Below are 21,029 nucleotides of genomic sequence, written 5' to 3'. Positions count from 1 at the left end.
TACATTATTGTGATTGCAGAACCTTTTTGAGCTCTTTTAATTTTGTCTCTCATACTTGGCGCATTTTTGTCCATTTATATTTTGGTTCAAAGCTATGCAGTACCTGAAGTCATAAAACACACATTCCAGAGAACGGAAATGTCTGGAGGGAATGAAGAGTCAGTAAAATAGGCAACGTGGGAACCCTGAGGATAATCTTGGTGTAGAGTTGATACAGCCCAGGGTCCGGGTGCAGTGCTTACTACTTAAAGCACACCAGAGCACACAGACTCATCAGCCCGTAGTTGCTGAGTGGACCGTCTCGCTCTCTCTCCCTTCTACCCCCAGAATCAGTGGGAAAGTCGGAACCCCTTTTTCCTGACTTAGAGGAAGGACACTGTAGATGAATCATGGCGGCCCACATTACAAGGAAGGTTGAAGCAAAGTTCCAGGAAAATGGTGGTGGTTATTTCAGAAAAATGAGAACATATTTTTGTCTATAAGAAAGGATAAAGTGAGTTTTAGTGAAAAGCAATTATTTTCCCTATCATGATCACAAGTTTTATAGCTTAAGACAAAGCTACTCGCCAAATTTCAACCTTACGTGAGTACCAAGAAGGCTTTTCCTACCTTTATAAGTAAAACTCAGAAGTACTCTTAGTCTATCCATGTATATAACTAAAATGTGAAAAGGGCCTTCTCTGGGATATGCTTTTAAAAAAATCACATAGGTTATATTTTCCGTGCTTATTACTTTTGATGCCAGGGATCATGAGTGTGTGACTCTTTCGCTTCAGTGAAGTAGATTCCATGCTCTTCGTACCTCTTGGTGGTTGCTTTAAAATAAAATTATTGAGATCCTTGGTTGAAGAAAGATATTCATCCCACAGAAAACAAGGGAATGCCTCCTGCCTGGAATGATCTTCATTCTGAGATCCATAAAACAATAATACTTCTATAAAAATCTAGTAAGCATCATTAGTCAAAACTATTTTTGGTTGCTAGCTTATTAAGTCTTCGTTTTTGCATGCCCTTTTGCAACATAATCATTTATCTTGTATTAATACACAAAAGTTCACTTAATTACATCAGGATCTATTCATAGCATGACTCCTGATTATTCAATGCAGTTTTGAGACTGAAATGTTGTAGTTTCAGTTACATGTGATCAAATAAATAATATTCTCACATCACACATTTCAGGCTGTCTCTTAATTTCCTTTCCCAGTGGGCATCTGGTTTTAAATTTGGCTCCATGTCAGTCTTAAAGGGCAGTACTCAAAAGACTTGAGTCTGTCCCTGCTCCTGACCTTAGCAAAGGGATGTCAGAGCAAACAGTGCAATGGTAGGTTGGCTTTTCAGAGCCTTATTTAATTTTGGTTGTTGGCCCAGCTCGCTCATCAGAGACTGCTATTTCCAGCTGCACTGCGAGCTCTCCCACAGCTTAATTCTTAGCTTATTTTTTTTAGAAATCCTCCATCCAAGCACCACAATAATGTGCCAAAGTATGACGATGACTTCACACCTCAGCTAATTCACATCTGCAAGGAGAGAAAACAATTTGCAACTGAATCCAGCCTCACTAATACTGTCCTAACAGATTTCCCTTCCTTATCAGCCACTCTGGAGACTGCTGGGCAAACCCAGACATTGTCCAAAGAAATGTAGAAATGATATAATATGCAAATACAATGTGCTATGTATTTATTGATTTGTCCACTGACATGCCTATGGAGAATCTATATAGCTCATGGATTAAATTGAATCTCATGCTAAAAAGCATCTATTTTTTTGTTTGTTTTTTGAGACAGAGTCTCACTATGTTGCCCTCGATAGGTTGCTCCCAGCAACCTCCAACTCCTGGGCTTACGCAGTTTTTTTGCCTCAGCCTCCCAAGTAGCTGGGACTACAGGAGCCCACCACAATGCCTGGCCATTTTTTGGTTGTAGTTGTCATTGTTGTTTAGCTGGTCCGGGCCAGGTTCGAACCCGCCCTCGGTGCATGTGGCTGGCACCACAACCACTGTGCTATGGGTGCCAAGCCCTAAAAAGTATCTAATAGAAAAATTATACACACTGAACATTTATGCTATTATTATGTACTTACTTTAGGTATGTACATAACAGAGAGACCTTTACTATCGTTGATTGAACATTCTATATAATTGTAATCTGAACTTTGCAAACATAGTAGCATCAATATTATTAATCTTTGCTGATGTTGGTATTTAAAGGGATCTTCAAATAAATTGCCCTAACAGAAAAATACAAATATTTATTGAGAAATCAGTATAGAGAAAGCAGGTAATATGGACTTCTAAGATGTAACAGGAAATAAGACAAGAGGAATCTTTGCTTTCACGGAGTTTAAATTTCCCTGTGTGTGTTTGTTTATGTGTGTCTTGGTGGGGGAGAAGGTTAGTAAATAGATAGGTAAACCTTTATCCTTAAAATTAGATGATAAGTGCTATCCAGAAAATTAAAACTGGTTTATGTGACAAGGAGTAATGTGTGTCTGCTTCTGATTAGATAGTCCGGAAGAGTCTTTTGTAAAGATATGTAAGTTCCTTCTGACAAGAAGGTGTCAGCCATTGTGAGTGAGGATCTGGTGAAGAACAGTCAAGGTGAGAGGAATAGCTGGTTCAGAAGTTCCAAGGCAGGAATGAACTTTGGCTATTTAAAGAAAGGACGAAAAGGGGTAGGAGCTAGGGAGCAGCAGGCGATGGAGAGGGGGATGGAAAAGAGGAGAAAAAGGGAAGTGAATAAACACACAGCCCAAGGATCCATCCATGAACAGCGAGGTCCGCTGCCGATGTTAATTCTGAGTTGGATGAAATCAAACAGTTGTATCTGAGCATCCTCATATGTGTAGATATTTCACGTCGATGACGTTGGAATTAGAGGCACATTGTGGAACTGTTACACCACTGCGTAAAATCTGGGAGTTATGAGTGGAAAGGTGTTGTTGAAGGTAATTATTATGCTGGAAAGAACTTTTATTTTTAGATAAATTCTTTATTTCCCAGAAGAGACATAAAAAAAAATGTACCTGATTTTTCTATAGTGCGAGAGGTTAGATAATTAAGTTCGTGAACCCATCCTAGAAAAAGTGCTTTGAAGGGTGGACTAGGTGCTGGCCTGGGTGCACAGCTCCCTGAAGGGAGGACTTCCAAGATGACCTCAGTGAAATTTAGCAGTGAGGTGTGCACCTTTTCAAGGATGTTTGCCAACTTAATTGGCCTGGTATGCATTTGAAGTTCTACAGAGAGATAAGGGCTAGTGGCTTTTGGATTACCTCACCTGTGGTAACACTGACACTTAGGGAACATTTTCCATATGCCAGGTGCTACTGTAAAGCATACCCTGGCCTCTGGGATAAGCAACATTGAGACAATTTCAAGTCATCCAACATCAGACTCCCTATATCACAGCTGTAACTATAGCTTTAATGGGGCAAAAGCCTGATGCGGCAATCTTCCTCCCGAGAGACCGTCAGCTACGGACTGCTGTGCATTTGAGTGTCCTATGGCCCTGATGAACCTTCTGGGACACAGGACTAACAGTAATACCTTTCAGCATTCATTTCCACCCCTGAGTATGGGTCATCTGTGATGTGCAGGAACAAAGCTCTCCTTTTCTACATTTATAGATCTCATTTGTCAGTTGATAACTTAGAGACCATCAGAAATGGAATTTTCCAAGTATTCTCTTGTATAGCCGAGCTGTTTGAGTTGGCATACAATAGTCTTAGTCTTCACAACAAAGTTGCTTTTTTTGACCTTTAGAAGAAAAAAAGACCTTGCATACATGGTCAGATTTTTTTTTTTTTGTAACAATTGCTTGAGTTGGAACTACTGTCTATCTATAACCAGCCTTGGTTATACATTAGAAAAATGTATACATTTGAAAATTTATACATTAGAAAATCAAATCATGAATTAATTACTGGGCCAATTAGAGGAACCAATTTAAGTTGAATGCCTAGAACACAGTAAATACTCAAAAATGTTAGCTGTCATTAATAATGGTAATAGTGGGAGTTTCTGTGATGATCTTATTCTTGTAAGAGCCTAAGACAATACCCTATAAAGGAATTTAAAAGTGTGCCCAGGTCTCAAGTTGGTGAAAGGAAAGTAAAAAAGATGAATTTATCATTCATTATGTCTCTCCCACTGAAAGGGCACAAGGAAGTGCATCTTGGGGGCAGGATCTTTCTGGGACAGAAGCAGAATTTAGAAAAAAACACAATGATTTAGGACACAGCGTTCTGCCTGGGAGCTCAGTATGTGGGTGAATAGAATAAAAATATTTTCTGTGATTACCGTGGTATGGCTCTTTTTCTCAACTTGTTCTATACCCTCCACAGTTATTTTGGATTTGAGGGTCTTACCTTGCCTTAATTCTCTACTGTGTCTTGACCATGTTCAGTGGAGATGAAATAGTATGGAATTTAGACGGGGAAAAAACCCCATGCTTTCCTTATGTGATTTCAAGTCTTGAATTCCTGGAAAATTCCATGGCATGCTGGTGTCCGTGGATACTTGTTCAGAAGTTTTTGTCTTCCTTATCTTTCTTTCTCCCCCCAGAGTCATCCGGGCTCCTCAGTCATCTGGCGCATCTGTGCTATGGGATCACTGCAGGCGTCTGGTGTAGGCGCAGGATAGATTTCCCTGGGGAGCGGAGCGGACTGACTCTGACTCCCTTTCTTGAGTCATTCTAAACAAGCCTGGCTGTGTAACCTCCTGGAGAATGAATACATCAGGAAGCAAGATGACCCAATCATCTCTGCCATCTCTATTTTCTGCTTTTCTGTGACTGGCTGGTAACACGAGGAGTCACAGTCATGGATTTCATATTTTTCCATAACATACCTGCTGTTTGGTTTAGATTTCTCAGTAGTGGGAAAGACGGGTTTTATACATTATTATTTTGATGGGTCGGGATTTCCAGGCTGAGTATACCTGACAGATATAATACATATATTTTTAACCTATCAATCTTACAAGGGTATATGTGAAACTTAGTAAATGTGGAATATAAATGTCTTAGCACAAAAACTAAGAAAATGCCAGGAAGGCTATGTTAACCAGTGTGATGAAAATGTGTCAAACGGTCTATGAAACCAGTGTATGGTGCCCCATGATCACATTAATGTACACAGCTATGATTTAATAAAAAAATAAATATACATTGTATAAATTAAAAATAATAATAAAAATCAATATATCTCCATTTTCTTTTCTTTTTTTATTAATTCATAAACACATAGATCATGTATACATTAATGCCTTTATGGGGTACAATGTGCTGATTTTATACACAATTTGGAATGCTGGGGACGATACTAACTGTGCAAGACTCAAACCTCACTTCTCAACAGTCACTGTTAGGTGCAGCTCCAATTTGGGTTATAGACCCTGCTCTAAGTGAAGGAGATTCTTAATTTAACTTTTAAATAAAATTAAATTTTATTGAGGTACAATACACATGTACTTTAAGACAGTCCTCCAAAGCTTATAGTTCAAGGAAACATTCCATCCTTTCCTTTAAACTCTTGAATGTTGCTCTCCAGAGGGGACCATATTCATTCTTTGTAATTGTATATAATTGTAACCTGAACTTTGCAAACATAGTAGCATCAATGTTATTAATTCTTTCATCCGATTCTTCTTGTGCCTCAATATCTTAATCAAAGACAGGTTTAGCTATTCGCCTTTAACTTGCCACTGTGGAAGATGAGGCAGTTGTTCCTTGGTACAAATTCTCCACTACAAAAATACATCCATTATCCAACCTCCCAATAAGGGTATTGAATATTTTGGTTAAATTAATATTCAATATTTACAGGCCGGGCACAGTGACTCACGCCTGTCATCCCAGCACTCTGGGAGGCTGAGGTGGAAGGATCACTTGCGCTTAGGAGTTCAAGAGCAGCCTGAAAGTGAGAGCTCCATCTCTACTAAAAATAGACAAATTAGCTGGATGTTGTGGAAGGTGTCTGTAGTCTCGGTTACTGGGGAGGCTTGAGGCAGAAGGATCACTTGAACCCAGGAGTTTAGGGGTGCAGTGAGCTAGGGTGATGCCCCAGCACTCTAGCCTGGGGCAACAAGGTGAGAGTGTGTCTCAAAAAAGAATCAGCACTTACAATTATGGCTATGTAGATAACAACTGAAGCAAAAAAGAATTATGACTGAGACTCCCCAGGCAATCACAGCAACAACCAAAATAAATAAATGACATTTGATGAAATTAAAAAGCTTTTGCCTATAGGAAACAATCCACACAGTAAGTAGACAAGCTACAGAATGGGAGAAAATATTCAGTAACTATACAACTGATAACGGGCTGATATCCAGAATGTACAAAGAACTCAGGCAAATGAGCAAGAGAAAAACCAAATGACTCCATGAAAAAGTGGACAAAAAGATGCGTACAGAAGATTTTCAAAAAAAGATAGACAAATGGCCAACAAATACATATGAAAAAATGTGCAGCATCACCAATCATCAAGAAAATGCAAATTAAAGCCACAATGAGATACCACCTTACGCCGGTCAGAATGGCTATTATTAAAATGTCCATAACCAACAGATGCTTGCATGGATGTAGAGAAAAGGGAACGTTTACGGACTGTTGGTGAGACTACAAACTAGTGCAGCCTCTATGCAAAACCGGGTGAGATTCCCCGAAGAACTGAAAGTTGACCTATCATTGGATCCAGCAATCCCACTACTGGGACAAAGGAAATGAAATCTTTTTATCAAAAAGACACCCATACTCAACTTTTTATGGCAGAACAACGAACATTTGCAAAGATACGGAATCAACCTAAGTGCCTATCAATTTGTGAGTGGATTAACAAAATGTGGTATATATACCATAAAAAAATGAAGTAATGTTGGGCGGCACCTGTGGCTCAAAGGAGTAGGGCGCTGGGCCCATATGCTGGAGGTAGCAGGTTCAAACCCAGCCCCGGCCAAAACCTGCAAAAAAAAAAAAAGAAAAGAAAAGAATTAATGTCTTTTGCAGCAATTTGGATGGAACTGGAGACCATTATCGTAATAAGGGAGGTATCTAAAGAATGGAAAATCAAACACACCACTATCCTCTCTAATAATTTGGAGCTAATGGATGAAGAGAAGTAATTGTTGAAAATCAAGCAGGGGAAGGAGGGAGGAAAAGAGGAGTAAACACCCACCTAACAGGTACAACCAACACTAACTGAGTGACGGGCACACACAGAGCCGTGACTTAAGCATTATAAATGCTACCCATGTAACATTCGTACCCCCTTCATATTTTAACATTTTAAAAAAGAAAAGAAAAATCTAACAAGAAATTCTATTAGCTGCCTCCTTGACACAGAAACAAGAGTTTTTTAAAAATAGTATTTGTACCTGGAAATAGAATCAATGAGGCTTGCTTGTTCAGGTTTAATAGTTAATCCCCAAGAAGTCTCTAGAATAGTTAAGGTAGTTTAAAATCCCTCAGCGGTATATGAAAAGTTTCCAGTTGTTTCTATACCTATACTTGGTATAGTCAAACTTGCTATTATTATTATTTTTTTGCCAATCTTACTAGCATAAAATAGCTCCCATTACTGTTTAGTTTTGCATTTTTCTGATTATGAGTGAGGATTTCTCTTCATAGTTTATTGGTCATGGGCATTTCCCCCCCAAAATTGCCTATGCGTAGGTCTTTTCTGGCTTTTCTTCATTAATTTTAGGAAATTCTATATATATTTTGGATTTTAATTATCTATCTGTCGCTTTTCAAATTTTTTATTATTTTTATTTTTTAATTAAGTAATTTATTTATTTTTTATTGTTTGGGATTCATTGAGGGTACAAAGAATTAGGTTACACTGATTGTGTTTGTTAGGTAAAGTCCCTCTTGTAATCGTGTCTGGCTCCCAGAAGGTGTTCTGTACACCTTGACCTTTGTATTCGATCACCGACAACTTTGTAGGTATACTTGACCATGACATAGACTTACCCTTTCCTTTTTTAATGTCTTGGCATTGAAGTTTGGATATTTTAAAATAGTTGGATTTGTCCATCTTTTATCTATAATTTTTTTTACTTTTTCTGTCCTTAAACATTTCTGTAGGCTTAAGAAAGCCTTTCCTACATCAATGGTACAAAAATAATCTATGTTGTCTTCTAATTTTCATGAGCTTATTTTCAAGATCTGTATTCAACCAAGGATTTATTTTTATAGCCATTGTGAGATTATGCTATAATTTGCTTCTTTCCCATGCAGATAAGCATTGTCCCAGCATCTCTCTCTGTAGTTCTTCATCTCCTGACTGATCTATGAGGCCGTCCTATCAAATATCATTTTACTTATGTGTGTCTTGTCTCTCAGAAGTAGGGATCTTCTGTTCTGCTTCATTGATTTACGCTGCTATTTCCATGGCTTGGGCACATTGTGTTAATACTATAGTTTAACCAGATGTCTGACATCGGTACAAGCTTCCCCTGCACAACCATCTCATCTTTTTTTCCTTCTTCTCCCCGTCCCTCTGCTCCCTTTTCTCCTCCTCCTTTGTCCCCTTTATTATCTTCTTTGTCCCCTTTCTTACTTATTTTTAAGTACTCTAAGTACTCCTATTTTCATATTGCTACTTCTTACTTTTTAGTCCTTTTTATAGACTAACGATGGAATTAGTCTCTTGGTTCTTCTATCTCTAACATGCTACATATTAGTTCCCTTCATCCTCTTCTCTCACTACTAGAATTGTCTAGTAATTTTGGCTAATAAATATTTAGTGTTTATATTATCAAAACCACGAACATGCGATTCACTTAATGATCACTGAATCTCTCCTGCAAAACCTTTTACCTTCCCTGTCACTAGTTATCTTGTGATTCCATTTCCTTACCCGTCTTTGTATGTTTCCCTTATTCCAGCCACACAGTCCTTGCTGTTTATTGCGTTTACCTTGCAAGGCGCTCAGATGTGTCAGGCATTCTGCGTATTGCATTTTCACGAAAGCCTGGATCTTTCTTCTTGTTCTAAACTAGTTTCCCTGTGTACCTGGTGTACATTGGCCAATCTTGAATTTTGATACACCCTCTGCCTGGGTGCTCCCTGCGCCTTCCTCCGTGTCTTTCCCTTTCTGAATTTCCTCCTTTATTTTGGTGAGGCTTGTATTCTAGCAGCTTCTTAACAGATGTATGAGTCTTTTGAGATGCTATTTGCCCGATTAGGTCTTTATTCCACTATTACACGGATTTGATTTATGACTTATCTGTGTATCCAAAATTTAAAGATAATCATTTCTTCTAACTTCCAGTGTGGGGGTTAAGAAGTCTGATGTCATTTGGCTTCTTGAAAATTTAATGTAACTTGCTTGTTATTTTCCTCTTGAAGATTTTAAGATTTTTCTCTTTTTACTCTGCTGTACTAAAATTTCATTGAAATGCTCCCTACTGCATGAATTTTTCATTCCTTGTGCTGACAAGTTATTGTAAATCAGAGTATTTTCTTAATCATTTTACTGATAATTTATCTCCATTAAAAAAAACTTAGTTGGGTTTTAGGGTTTCCTGGAAGATCCCACCATACTTAAATATATATATATATCATATTTATATATAAATACATATATCATATTTTCCATCTGTTTGTATTTTTATTCTACATTTTGGTTGTCTTTTCTTCACTTTTGTCTTCTGATTTTCCCATTCATTTTCAAAATTTATGTCATCCATAAAATTTTATATTTTTAATTTCTGTAAAGTTCTTCCTTATTCACTGAAATCTGCTTCTATAGCAATCTCTGTTTTATTTCATATTTATTGTCTTCAGATCTTAAAGGATATAATGTTAGATTTTCTTATTTTCCTGCAAATGGGAGCTTATCCCTGTTTCTTTCAAGTTTCTGTTTTGGTTTATATCTTTTTCTTTAGTATGTGGTAATCTCTGAATTTCTACTGATATTTAATGTAGAAACTTAAAAGCCAACTAGAGAATTTGTTCATGGATCTATGCATTCCACTGGAGAGTGATTAGGCAGGAAGCCAGGCATTTCAGAGGAGCTTTCCCTGTACCAATTATAATTTTTTTTTTGGCCACATTTTACAGAAAATAACTCTTCAATTCTCCTACCTAGGGTATATAGCTATCATAGTATTACAAAGTTATACAATTACTCCAATTTTTATACCTAGATTGTGCAATAGTAATCAGATTGCTTCTTTGTAACCCTTCTCTGAAGATACGTGAGTTTCAACTTTCTCTGCTCCTCTGTTCTCCATCCCTAATGCACCATCCATTTTCAGAATTTCTGGGTAATCTTGGTTCCTACGCTTTACTCTCTTGTCATGTTTGTTCTTGTAGGTTTCAGGCTTTTTCTTTTTTCCCCTGTCATTTTAGTGAGATTTAGAGAAAGATGAAGATCAGTACGTATGTTTACCCTTCTATGCTTAACTGGATAGGGCTATATTCTTTAACGCAGCAAAGATCTCATATGTGTGAATATCTAAGCAATTTGTTTGCAACAGCTCTGCACACAGAGAGACCAATGGTAGGACCGGAAAAGAAATGTGTGATAGAAACAAACAAGTCTGTGCATTTTTCTCACAAAAGTATACTGATGACAAAAACAAGAAGATAGAAGTGCAAGCTTGAGAATGAAAAGAAAACATTAATTTAAGGTATTATGTATATACTACACTGTAGTGCATTAATTTAATGAAAATGCATCAATGTATTTTAATACATTTCAATACATTTAGTACATTTTAATAATAATGAGAATTATTCTTATAAATCAAAAGTATGCTTTTTAGTCAGCTGTCTGTGGTTTTCTTTCCTTTCTTTCTTTTTCTGTATAATAATCACCCTGTATATATATACCTCAAGCTTAATTATTTAAGGATTAATTACACAAATCAGCAATTACATGTGAGTTTCCATTCTTTGCATTTTCTTCATTTATTCAATGACTATGGCTATAATTACATATGGCATAAATTTTGCCAATAAAAATGCACTCTATAATCTTAACATTTACCCTACATGACAAGAGAATGATACAATTTTTCAAAGCAAGATCGATGGGAAATGAAACTCCAGCTACATGTAGCAACATAGCCAAGAAGTCAAGAGCAGAGGCTCCGGGATCACAAAGATAAGTTCTCAGAACTTGGCTCACCCAGACTGCTCTTCATCTTTAATTCAGGGCTAGGACTGGGGTGAGACAAGTAAAATTTACAAGAATGACAACAAACTCAGTAATTATTTAGCTTCCAATCCAGTACATTGGGAGTTTAGAAGGCTTCACCTCATCATAACAAGTTAAAAGGTAAACAAACTCTAAAAACTAACTACTGTTCATACATCTGTCAGAGAATTGAGGTCACAGAACAAACCATTGCTCCCCAGATTGGAGAGCCTAATAGGTAGATTCAGAGAATCATGACTTGTCAGAACAGAAACCCACAAACATCAGGAGAAACCTCTGTGGGTACCAGTGCTGGGGTAGGAAATTCTGAACTACAATTGCAGAATTGCAGGATGCTCAGCTTGAAAGATAAAAGCTCAGGGGGAGTCCTCAGTTATAGGAGTCTTCACACCTTTGTGAATTTTTTATTTTTTTGATCTCTACCAGGCCCTCATAGTGTGTATCAGGAAAAAAAAAAAATCACCTCAGACTTCTGACACGGACAAGGAAAAACGAAGCAGTTTGAAAAATACCAAAGCATCCTCTTCCTAACAAATCCTGCCGTCAAGAAGGCAGTTTGGTTACCACCTAACATGCTGGGGTTATGTCAGAGCCTTATCTACCTGTACACTCAACACCAGCCTCCTCCAGCTGTCCTTTCCCACTGGGAAAAATACTGAGAAGTACTGATGAATTCACAGTCCAGAGGCCACGGACCCACCACAAGACTGAGACTTAATCAGTGGACTGTAGACTTCGTGCCCTCCCCCACACATCAACGCTCCATCCTGAAAGTCCTACTTACCACAATTCCTCTTGCCCCGTGTGACATTACTACCTTCAGCAAAAAAAAAAAAAAAAAAAAAATTACAAGGCATACTAAAAGAAGAAAAAGTTAGAAAAGACCCAACCAGCATCAGTATCAGAGTCAAATATGGCAAAAACGTTGAAATTATCAAAACAAAGAATTAAGAAAAAATCCTAAAATTAATGTGTTAAGAGCTTTAAATGGAAAAGTAGACACTACACAAGGACACATAAAAAATGTAAGCAGAGACATGAGAATTCTAAGAAACAATCAAAAAGAAATGCTATAGACCAACAATACCAAACAGAAGTAAAGAAAGTTTTTAATGGGATCATTAGTAGACTGGACAAGACCGAGGAAAGAATCTCTGAGCTTGAGGATATGAACATAGAAACTGCTCGATTTGAAAGGCAAAGGGAAGGCAAAAGATTGTAACAAGCAACACAGAACTGTGGGACAATTACGTGCGATGGGAATAGTAGAAGGAGAAGAGAGAAAGGAACAGAAGCAACGGACACAGCAACAGCAGGATTTTTCTTTAATCAACGCTAAACGGAAGCCATTGATAAAAATCAGAACACTAATCAGAAAAAATACCAAAAGACGTATATCGTGTGATGTATGATACCGAGACATAGGTACACTGCAGAAAATCAAAGATAAAGAAAAAATACAGGAAGAAGCCAGAAAAGAAAACTGCTTACCTAGAGAGGAGGAAAAATAAGAATTACATCCAGCTTCTCCTTAGAAATAATGCAAAAGAAGAGAGAGTCGAGTGAAATACTTGAAGGGTTGAGAGAGAAAACCACCAACTTAGAACTCTTTACCCTGTGAGATTATTCTTCAAAAGTGAATGGGAAATAAGGATTCTTAGACAACTAAAAATTGAGAAAATGTGTTGCCAGTAGACCAGATTTGCAAGAAATGTTCAAAGAAGTTCTTCTGGGAGAAGAAAAATGATATAAGTTAGAAACTCAGATCTGATTAAAGAAGGAAAAAAATCATCAGAAAATGAGTAAGTGAAGGTGAAATATAAATTTTTATTTTTCTTATTCTTTTTATTTAAGTGTATCTACTATTTTTTCCTCTCTCTTTTTTTATTACATCATAGCTGTGTACATTATTGCATTTATGGGATACAATGTGCTGGTTTTATATACACTTTGAAATACTTTCATCAAACTGGTTAACATAGCCTTCACCACACTTTCTTAATTATTGTGTGAAGACATTTATACTCTACACTTAATAGACTTGTCATGTACCCTTGTGCAATGCACTGCAGGTGTGGTCTGACCAATTACCCTCCCTCCACCCGACCTCCTCTCTCCCCTCCCCTCCCCCTCCTCTTTCCCCTTCATATTGGGCTTATTTTTCTTATTCTTAACTCAGCAGATAACAGGGCTTCCCCCCAACCCCAAATAATAGTAGCAAATGGATGCTTGTATGTATCTATGTAAACATACAAGGTCTGACAAGTTCACAAACTCATCATTGGTGAATATCATTATGGTCAGCTTTGAGGTACTCTTCTTGGGAAGCTATGCCCTGATGCCAGTGCCTAGTCCATCCGTCAAAGAAATTTTGGAACTATTTCTCTGGAATGACCATCCCAGCTGTAGTTGTACTAGGTCTGACAATTAAGTTGGTAAATTACCACCATGTGTCTACGTTGGCAACACTGTAAAAACAACTTGGTAAGATTTCATAGCCGTGGTATGTCAGTGTCTCACAGCTGTACTTGTATTAACATGTGGTGAGGTCTTGCTTGCCATCGTGCATTTTTGTGTGCCACACAATGACAGCTCTGATAGACTTTTCAGAAAAAGAGTTCCAAAGTTGCTTTGAAGTGTGGACTAGGTGCTGGTGTCTGTACCTAGTTTTCCATGGGGAGCACTTCACAAAGATGACTGGAGTGATGTTCAGCAATGAGGTATGTAGCACATGTTCTAGGAGGAGTTTGTGAACTTCCTTGTCGGACCTCAGATATGGTTATTTGTAAGTTAAATAAATTACAACAATGATATGAGTGACAGGAGGAAAGAATGGAAAATATTCACTTGTTCAAGGTAGTTGCACCACTGTGGAGTGTATAGTGTTATTTGAAAGTAGCTTGGATTAGATATAAGTGTATATTGCAAACTTTAGGGCAACCACTAAAAAAACAAGAGTATAATTGATATGGTAAGAAAAGAGAGAAAAATGGAATTATACTAATTGTTCAGTTAAAGTCAGAGAAGACAGAAAAAGAGTGGAAAACAAAATAGGAAAAAAGGAAAAAATGGCAAGCAATAGAAAACAATAAGAAAGTATTTTGACTTTAAATGTCAATAAACAAAATGCACCAATTAAAAGATAAGCATTGTCAGAGTGAATTAAAACACAAGACCCAATGACACATTGTCTATAAAAGAACCTGCTTTAACTAAAACAACAGATGCAGATTACAAGTAAAGGAACAGAGCTATACCATGGCAATATTAATTAAAATGAAATAGGAGCAGCTGCATTAATTTCAAATAAAGCAGACTTTAGAACAAGGAATGTTATCAGAGATAAAGAAGGGCATTACATAATAATATTGGGTTCAATTCTTTAATAAGACATAATAGCTCTTAATGTGCATGCGTCTGAAAAAAGAGCATGGAAACATGTGAAGCAAAGTTGGGTAGAATGGCAAGGATAAACATGTATATCTATTTTTTTTGTTGGCAACATCAGCATCCCTCTGTCATAAATGGATAGACCCAACAGGAAGAAAATTATTAAGGACAAAATGGAACACCACAGCACCATCCATCAGTTAGATACAATCCACATGTATTAACCACTTTATACAACAGCAGTGGACCACACATTCTTCAAGGTCACACAGATAGACCTTTTTCTGGACCATATAACATAGCTTAAGAAGTTTAAAAGAATAGAAATCATACGAATCTGTGCTCAGGCAAGAATAGAATTAAACTAGAAATCAGTAACATAAAGATAGCTGAAAATACCAAAATATATGGAGATCGAACAACACACTTCTAAATAACACACGGCTCAAAGAAGAAATCACAACCAAAATTTAACATTATTTTAAACTAAATAAAAGTGGACGTGCAACTTAATCAAAATTTCTGTGACACAAGGAAAGTAGTTTTGGGGGAAAACTTATAACATTGAATGCATGTATTAGAAAAAAAAATAATGACTTAATTATCTAAACTTCCACCACAGGAAAGACAAAAGAGGAAAAATTAAATCTGCAGTAAGCAGAGAAAAATAAATAATAAAACTTGGGGCAGCAATTGATGAACTTCAAAACAGTAAAACAAAAGAAAATCAGTGAAACCAAAGCTGGATCTTTGAAAAGATTGATAGAACTGTTAACTGTCCATGTAGGTTAACTAAGAAAAGAGAGAGAATATAAAAATTGTAAATATCAGAAATAAAAGAGAGACATTGCTACAAATCCCATGGCTGTTAAAAGATTAATAAAGAAATATTGGGAAGGACTCTCTGCCTACAAATTTGATAACCTAGATGAAATAAACCATTTCCTTTAAAGGTATAATCCTCTAAAAGGATAAGACTACAAGTATCTGCCACACTGCCTGGCTATTTTTTTTTTTTAGAGATGGGATCTCAATCTTGCTCAGGCTGGTCTCCAACTCATGAGCTCAGGCAATCCACCTGCCTCAGTCTCCCAAAGTGCTAGGATTACAGGCGTGAGCCACTGTGCCCAGCATGGGAATACTTCTTAACTCATTCTATGAGATAAACATTACTCTAATACCAAAATTAGACAAAGACCTTATAAGAAAGGAACACTACCGACCAGTGTCTCTTATGCATATTGATGCAAAAATGCTCAGAAAGTTATTAACAAATTAAATCCAAAAATACATGAAAATCAATTACATATCATATCAGGTGGGGTTTATGCAAGGCTGATTCAGCATTATAAAATCATTTAATGTAATTTATCACATTGAAAGTCTACAGAGGAAAAACTGTACAATCATATGGAAGAAGTATTTGGTGAAATCTAACACTCAGCATAGTAGGAATAAATAGGAACTTCCTCAACTTCATAAAGAACAACTACAAAAAAAAAAAAAAGAAAAGAAAAGCTAACATCATACTTAATGGTAAGAAATTAAAATGTTCTTCCGAAGACCAGAAACAAGGCAAGGATGTCCCCTATCAACATTTCTTTCCACTATCACAGAAGAAATCCCATCTTATGCAATAAGAAAAGAAAAAAAAAAGAAGAAGAAAAGAAAATGTATACAGATCGTACTTTCTTTATTCCTAGATGGCATGATCATCTATGTAAAAAGTTGAAAGAACCAATGAAAAAGATCCTGGCGTTAACATGTGGTGATGGTAAGGTTCCAATACACAAGGTTAATATATAAAAGTCAAATACTTCCTTATATACCAATAAGAAACAGTGAAATTTGAAATTAAAAACGCATACCGAGGGTGGCGGGTTCAAACCCGGCCCCGGCCAAACTGCAACAAAAAAATAGCCGGGCGTTGTGGCGGGCGCCTGTAGTCCCAGCTGCTTGGGAGGCTGAGGCAAGAGAATCGCGTAGGCCCAAGAGTTGGAGGTTGCTGTGAGCTGTGTGATGCCACGGCACTCTACTGAGGGTGGTACAATGAGACTCTGTCTCTACAAAAAAACAAAAAAACAAAACAAAAAAACAAAACAAAACAAAACAAAACAAAAAAAACCCTGCATTATTATTTACATTAGCACCCTCAAAAATTAAATACTTCATTATCCAATAAAAGATATCAAAAATGAATTAAATAAATGGAGAGAGGTGTCCCATGTTCATGGATCTGCAGATAATATTGTCAAGATGTCATTCGTTCTCAAATTTGTCTGTAGTTGTAACACAATGACAAACAAAATTTAAGCATGTTACTTTGTGGATATTGACAAATTGATTTGTAGAGTTTCTAGGGAGCCGCAAAAGACCCAGAATAGCTAATTCTATATTGAAAGAGAAGAACAAAGTTGAGAAAAGTTGACATAACTGACTTCAAGATGTACTATGAAGTTACAGTAATCCAGACAGTGTATTATTGCAAATAGACAAATAGATCATAGGGAAAAAACAGAGAGCCCAGAAATAGACTCACACAAATATAGGCAACTGATCTTCAACACAGCAAAGGAAATACAATGGAACAATGGTAGTCTTTTCAACAAATTATGCTAGAAAAACTAGACATCCCCATACCAAAAAAAAAAAAAAAATGAATCTAAACAAAGACTATCTACTTTCATAAAAACTAACTCACAAGGTAAAATATAAATTGCAAAGCTATAACACTCCGGAAGAAAGACAAGATAAAATCTAGGAGACTTTGATTATGATAGTGACTTTTTAGACACAACACCGAAAGCATGTTTTCTGAAAAAAATAATAAGCAAGATGTCATTTAAACATTCTGTTCTTCAAAAGTTTATGTCAAAATAATGAGAAAATAAGCCACAGACCTGGAGAAAATATTTGCACAAGATACTGGTAAAGGGCTATTATCCAAAAAATATAAAAAAAATCTTAAAACTCAACAGTAAGAAAGTGAATGACCCAATTTAAAAATGGATAAAAAATCTGGGCTTGGTGCTCATAGCTCAGTGGTTAGGCCTGGGCCTGCTAAACAACAAAGACAACTGCAACAAAAAAATAGCTGGGTGCTATGGCGGGCAGCTGTGGTACTTGGGAGGCTGAGACAAGAGAATCACTTAAGCCCAAGAGTTTGTGGTTGCTGTGACACCACGGGGCACTCTACCCAGGGTGACATAGTGAGACTCAGTCTCAAAAAAAAAAGAAGAAAAGAAAAAGAAAAAAGAAATCTGGATACCCCACCAAAGAAGCTACACAGATGTCAAATAAATATATGAAAAGATAATCAACATTGTATCTCTTTAGATAGTTGCAACAACAATGACATACCACCGAACACCTGCTGGAATGGAAAACATTCAAAACACTGACAATATTAATTTTGAAAAGCAATGTGCCAGGTTTTTGTTTTCATTTTGTTTTGTTTTTAAACAAAGCTAAACCTACTTTTGCTATCCAATCCAGCAATCATGCTTCTTGAAATTTATCCTACTAAATTAAGAACTAATGTGTACCAAAAAAATTGCATGCAGATATTTATAACAGCTTTATTCGTAATTGCCAAAACTTGGCTCCCAACAAATTGTTCTTCACTAGTTGAGCAGATAAATAAACTGCTGTAAAACCAGACGATGGCGTATTATGCAGCACTAAAAAGACAGGAAGAGACATGAAAGAAACTTAAATGCATTTTTGTAAGTGAAAGCAATCTGAAAATGCCACATACTGTATGATTCCACGTATGTCACAGTCAGGAAAGGTGACACCACGGAGGAAGTAAAAAGATCAGTGGTTATGGTGGGTGAGAGGGAAAGGCTGGGTGAATAGGCAGGGAAACTTCTCTAGGCAACAACACTACAATGGTGGCTACACATCATTGCACATGTATCAAAACCCATAGAATATACAGCACCAAGAATGAACCATAGTATAAAGTATGGACTTTGGGTAATAGTAATGTGCTGAGTTCATTAATCGCACCAAATATACCCATCTCGCAGAAATCGTTGACAGTGAGGAAGACTGTGCACGTGGGGGGACAGGATACTTGCTGTACTCTCCACTCAGTTTTGCTGAAAGGCTAAGACTTCTGTAATAAATGAAGTTTATTTGGGCAGCACCTGTGGCTCAAGGAGTAGGGCGCTGGCCCCATATACCAGAGGTGGTGGGTTCAAACCTGGACCTTGCCAAAAACTGAAAAAATAAAAAAATAAATAAAATAAAGTTTATTGATTAAAAATGCTTAGTAATCAAGGTAAACAGTATCTTAATGCAGTATTTAAAAATATCATTACTAATGAAAAAATTTCATGATGAAGAAAATATCAACATTTTGCATAAAGACAGGATTAATCTCAGTAGCTATATTATGCCATGATTTATGGAAGCATGAAGCGAAAACAAAAAGCAGTAATAACAATACTCACAAAAGCAAACTCTGTAACCTAACCTTATGGACCCCCATATTAACCTGAAATTTCAAAAACTGATACTCTCTTTAAAAATATCTTGATCATTCACTATGATTTTTGGTGTTACTTTGGATTATTAAAACTGTTGCATGAAAATATTACTTACCTTGATTGTTGACTTTTTGGGTAACCTTTAAATTTTCCACCTGAAATGGATGTGTTCACCTCACCCTGCTTGATTCTTAGTTTGTACATCTCAAATCTGTGGATGTGTATACTCTGGTTTCTCTTTAGATTGTATAAATCTGAACTGTGGACGATACATGAGTAAATTAAGAATGTCCCTCATGGAGTGGTGGTGACGACATAAAGAGCTCATACATGGTATATGCTAGGTTCTTATCTACTTGGCATGTAACAAATGATCAATACATTTCAACATTAATGTTAATCCTGTTAACTGGATTACTTTTGAATCCCAGGGCCAAATATTCTGTTCTTGGGGGAAAAGGATTTAAAGTACCTGTCTGGTGATAAATTTCTTTCCTAACCCTGACCCTAATCCTAACCCTAAAGAAAGTGGCATGATCTAATTTTCAGTAAACATGCTGCAGACCAACAATGTAAAGAGAGCTCTTAGTGGGATGTCTCTCGTGGAGGGATGCTTATTAAAAAACCCCTAGAATCTGTGGATTTATGATGCGTACTTCTTTGAAAAATAGCACATTGGCCATACAATTATCCAGAATATGAAGTGAAGATGTCATTTTATAATCTGGGCTACAGGCTCATCCCCCATCAATGACATGCAGTTTTTATGTCAGAGGAAAAGACAAATGGGTTATGCAATGGGTATTAAGGTTTCAAGTTGGATATCACTTGCACTCATATTCCATTGGCCAGATACAAATGTATACTCCTTCCCTGGGGCTCTCTGTAAGTCACATGGGAATAGGCACAGGTAAATAATTTCTCTTACTGGGAGGAAAGTGAACATTTTGTACCATATACCACAAAAAGAAAGGCCTGTGGCTCAGTGTGTAGGGTGCTGGCCCCGTATACCCAGGGTGGCAGGTTTGAACCCAGCCCCGGCCAAACTGCAACAAAAACATAACCAGGCGTTGTAGCGGGCACCTGTAGTGCCAGCTACTCGGGGGACTGAGGCAAGAGAATCACCTAAGCCCAAGAGCCGGAGGTTGCTGTGAGCTGTGATGCCATGGCACTCTACCGAGGGTGACAGAATGAGACTATCTATAAAAAAAAAAAAAGGAAATAAATAAGCTTCATATATGAAACATTAATAATACTAACATAAATGTTGATTATTAAAGGACAGAAAATAGAAATTTAGGGTTTTTGGTCTACCTCTGATGTTGATGTTTATTTTAACATAATAATTGGGGGAAAACCTTGGTGATTTAATATATGATCTTATTTTTTTCTTTTTATTTATTTATTTATTTTTATTGTTAAATCATAGCTGTGTACATTATTACCCATTCTAAGATGCACCATCGATGTGGCCCCACCCATTACCCTCCCTCCACCAAAACTTCCCCCCTCCCTTCCCCTTCCTTGGCCCTATAGTCTTGTGCTATAGTTGAGTTATAGTCTTCATGTGAAAGCTATAATTTAGCTTCATAGTAGGGCTGAGTACATTGGATACTTTTTCTTCCATTCCTGAGATACTTTGCTAAGAAGAATATGTTCCAGCTCTATCCATGTAAACATGAAAGAGGTAAAGTCTCCATCTTTCTTTAAGGCTGCATAATATTCCATGGTATACATGTACCACAATTTGCTAGTCCGTTCATATGATCTTATTTTTAAGTTCTTTTTCTTTTCACAATCCAAATAGCTAATATTTTTTAGCTACAAAACTCATACCTATTTAAAAAATTAGATAATACGAGTAATATATGTAAGTATTAACCCTTCTTCACACAGCTCAGAAGCAACCCCTTAACACTTCATTTCATATCCTGTTATAATTTCTTATGTATATGAATGCACATTATAAAAATAGGT

At 36.8% G+C, this 21,029-nt stretch overlaps 1 pseudogene; it reads left to right on the top strand.

Annotated features, from left to right (window-relative positions):
* Window positions 1-2,863: 2,863 nt before the first annotated feature.
* The window catches only part of LOC128572607 (E3 ubiquitin-protein ligase KCMF1-like), a 46,163-nt pseudogene continuing 27,997 nt past the window's right edge, over window positions 2,864-21,029 (top strand).

This window comes from Nycticebus coucang, chromosome 20 (assembly GCF_027406575.1).
Source record: "Nycticebus coucang isolate mNycCou1 chromosome 20, mNycCou1.pri, whole genome shotgun sequence".
Lineage (NCBI taxonomy): Eukaryota > Metazoa > Chordata > Mammalia > Primates > Lorisidae > Nycticebus > Nycticebus coucang.
Note: the sequence above shows the minus strand (reverse complement) of the source record. Positions and strands in the feature narration are given on the sequence as shown.